Source organism: Piliocolobus tephrosceles, chromosome 6 (assembly GCF_002776525.5).
Source record: "Piliocolobus tephrosceles isolate RC106 chromosome 6, ASM277652v3, whole genome shotgun sequence".
In the NCBI taxonomy this organism is placed as follows: Eukaryota; Metazoa; Chordata; class Mammalia; order Primates; family Cercopithecidae; genus Piliocolobus; species Piliocolobus tephrosceles.
This window is the reverse complement of record NC_045439.1, coordinates 134,894,649-134,898,538: the sequence shown is the minus strand read 5'-3', so window position 1 is coordinate 134,898,538 and position 3,890 is coordinate 134,894,649. Positions and strand designations below refer to the sequence as shown.

Here is a 3,890-nt window from a genome sequence, read left to right as displayed (position 1 = left end):
TGCAGTATTTTGATACATGCATACAATGTGTAATGATCAATCGGGGTTTTTAGGCTAGCCATCACCTCAGACATTTACCATTTCTTTGTGTTAAGAACACTTCAAGTCTTCTAGCTATTTTTTTTTTTTTTTCCCCAAATCTGTGTCCTTTATTCCACTTGGTAGGCGTACTCAAGAACCATATGCTGAGTCCTGTCTCAGGTTAATGGAGGGTTCCCTGGGCCCAAGGCACACAACTACCTGGGCTCTGCTCTCCAGACAGATGACAGGAGGGATAGACAGTGGAGAGAAGCTGAGCCTTGTGACAGAGTCCCCCAGCATGATGGGGAATGGAAAGTTGGAAGAAGTAGGACTATGACGGAGGAGACAGGGAGGGGCTCAGAGGCATTTGGGGCAGGTTGGGCATTTTGAAGTGAGAGGCATTTCCATGCAGTCCGCCATATCCACTGACAGCCGCACCTAAGCTTCAGGTGGAGGTAAGGCTCCTGTTTCCCAGCGGGCCTTCTGGAAGCCCCTTTCCTTCTGCTGTGGCTAGAGCTGTGACCAAGAATGGGAACAGGAGGCTGCTAAAGTCTGGAGAAGCAGGAATCGTTTGTCAGAAGAACACAGAAGCCACCTGCTGGGAGTTCTGTCTTTTTAGAGATGAGCTGTTTGGGGTTTAGAAATGAGATGGAAGGAAGTGGAAGGCAGAGGGCAAGGGCAGCGCAAGGATGGAGGCTGGGGGCCATGTGCAGTAGGGCCAGAAAAGTGTTCAGTGGAATTGTGGGTAGGAGGCTGAGATGCCGCTGGGCCCTGTCCCCACCAAAGGTGGAAGAACTGAGGTGGAGGCAACTGGCCACTTGCCTAGGAGAGAACTCAGGCACCAAGTTAAAAAGACTCCCATGAAGAACTGCCACCTTCTACCCACTGCGGTCTTGGATGGTTTGCCCATGCAGAAATCAGTGGCCAGGGAGGCAGGGCCTGCCTACTGCTGGGATATCAGGGCAAGTGCCCAGTCCAAGAAAGCCGCTGTGATGTCTGTAGGCGGAGCCAGGCCCAGCGGACAGCTTCACGGAGCTGTGTCTTCCTGCAGTCCCAGGTCACCTCACCTCTGCATGCCTCATGGCAGTGCTCCTGAGCGTTGGCCAGGGCCTCAAGCAAGAGGTGCCACAATGGCAGCAGCACATCCTGGTAGAAAAGCAGGGGCAGCTCTCTCGGATAGCGGAGCAGCTGATTCAGGAAGTCAGGGAGCTGGATCTGTAGCCTCTGAGAGAGGCTGGTGAGGCTGTCACCAAACCAGGCAAGGTGAGAGGCACAGTGGGCAGAAAAGAAGCTGACTGTGGCATTGATGTGAGCCCAGGCCAGCTGCAAGCTGGGCCGCACCATGGTGAGCAGGTGGGAGCTCCAGACAGGCAGTGTCTTCTCCAGTCAGCTATAACCTTGCAGTCTGTAGAAGTAGAGCTTGGCGCACGCTTGTTGGCTGGCAGGTAAGAAACCAGATGTTCGAAGCAACCGGCCAGTAAGGGAGGCCTGGAAGGAGCTGTGTGACCGGAGGTCATGGCACAGGAAGCCTACAGCGAAGACCAGCAGCAACAGGAGGAGCCGCGTCCAGGGCAGCCGAGGACCCTGAGCCTGCTGCAACAGGCCCTTGCAGGCCATGTCACAGGTGACAACATCTTGGTTGTTACCGTTGCCCTTCCTCAGCAGCTCCTGGTTGGTAAGCTTGAGGGACTGAATGGTTTCTTGCAAAGACTTCTCTACCTTCTTGGGAATCTGCTCCCAGGAGCTGAGCAAGTGCTCCAGCAGCAGGCTGGACTGTGACAGGTGCTTAGGGTACAGCTGACTCCAGACACTGGCGCTGAGGGGGTCCACTGTCAGGCACTCGGTCAGGCTGCTCAGGAGCTCTTTCTTCATCTCAGGGGGACAGCTAGGGGTGGACAGGAAAGAAGGGAAGTAGGTATGCAGGGTGGAATCCAGCTTTGCTCCAAATGCCAGCACCTTCAGTTGGGGATAGAGCTGACATAGCTGCTCCTGCAGGCTGGGTGTCAGGGAGTTGGTCGGCATATAGGCAAAGTCTAGAAATGGGAAGAAATCCTTGGGGCCAATCATGCCGAAGCCCTTGGTAAGGCTGGGATGCACCAGGAGCAGCCGATCCAGGTATGTAATGGCAAAGGGAGACAGAGACTTGATGCCCAGCACAGGCAGCATGATCCCCAGCCACACTTTCAGTCCCTCGGTGAGGTTGGCAAAACCCGCCTGACCCAGGGCCCACATGATGGTCAGACACTTTGCTGGTCGGCTCTGGTGGGACCTCAGTAGTTCCAGGAACTTGCCTAGGCTTGCGGTGGCAATCTTGGGCTTGTCTTGCAGGATGGCCTGGATACAGATGCGGTAACCATGTAGTGACTCCCCTGGTGTCTTATCCAGCTCTTGCAGCGTGGTGAACAGACAGTGGTCAAAAAAGAGCTCCAGAGACCCTGCTGCCTTTGCCAGCAGCCCTCGGATGATCCCAGGCAGCTCCCGGCTCACCAGGCTGTAGGGATAATCATGACTATGCTGGCTCAGCGTGGGTTCACTTAGAGGAGCTTGTAGCTTGTAGTTGAGATAGCTGGCCAGGTCCTTCAACCATATGGATGGGTTTCCAGATAACATGCTCTGACTCTTGTCCAGTTCCTTCTGCAGGGCTGCCACATCCAGAGCTTTCAGTGCTTCCTCCAGGCTGCGGAAGCGGCCCTGCTTCTGGTTTTGGTTGGGAAGAGTTGCCACCTTCTCTGGCTACTTCTTGTTCCCTGGTTTCTTAGGCTCCACAGCAGGGGCTGGGACCTGCTCCTTATTCTGCTGCTTCATGATATTCTCAAAGCCCCGCTCATAAAGGGTGCTTGTGGTCTGGATTGGAGGAGTCAGGTCGTATTTCCACACTCCGTTTGCTTCCCAGAGCGCCTGGCGGTTCCCGCCACCTCTGCCGCTGGCGCCGGACCCAGGCCGCCGGCCCTTCTTCACCACCTACCAGCGCCCCAGGCCTGCGGTCTTGGCTGCCATGGCTCGGAGCCCTCCCGCCTCAGCCTCTTCCCCGGCTTTCCCCCTTCTAGCTATTTTAAAATATAAAATATATTGTTAACTAGAGTCACTCTACTGTGCTATTGAATACTAGAACTTACCCCTTCCATCAAATTGTATTTTTGTACCCATTAACAAACCTTGCTTCATCCCTCTCGCCACATCCATCTCTCCTACCACAGGCTCTGGTAACCGTCATTTTCCTCTCTACCTCCATGACATCAACTTTTTAGCTCCCACATTATGAGTAAGGACATGTGATATTTGTCTTTCTGTGCCTGGCTTATTTCACTTAACATAGTAACTTCCAGTTCCATCTATGTTGCCGCAAATAACAAGATTTTGTCTTTTTAATGAATGAATAGTATTGCATTGTGCGTACAACTCACATTTTCTTTATCTGTTCATCCGTGGATGGACACAGCTGATTCCCTATCTTGACTATTGCAAATAGCGCTGCAATAAACATGGAAGTGCAGACATCCCTGTGATATACTGATTTCCTTTCCTTTGGATGAATTCCCTGTGATGGGATTACTGGATTTTGTGGTAGTTCTACTTTTTCATTTCTTGAAGAAACTCTATACGGTTTTCCAATGGCTGTACTGATTTATATTACCACCAACAGTGTACAAGAGTGTCCTTTTCTCTGCATCCTTGCCAATATTTGTTATTTTTGTCCATTGGCTTTTAAGTATTCTTAAATCTCTCCTCAGAAAAAAAAAAAAAGAAAGAAAGAAAAGAAAAATCTCACTCCACTTCACACCTCTGTTTCTTCTTTCATTCGCAGCCAAATATCTTGAAAGAGCTACTTATTCTTGCTAATTTCATTTCTGTATCTCCCACTCAATCCT

At 51.6% G+C, this 3,890-nt stretch overlaps 1 pseudogene; it reads right to left on the bottom strand.

Moving 5' to 3' along the window:
* Positions 1–964: 964 nt before the first annotated feature.
* LOC111548304 lies at positions 965–3,018 on the bottom strand (annotated as a pseudogene).
* Positions 3,019–3,890: the final 872 nt, after the last annotated feature.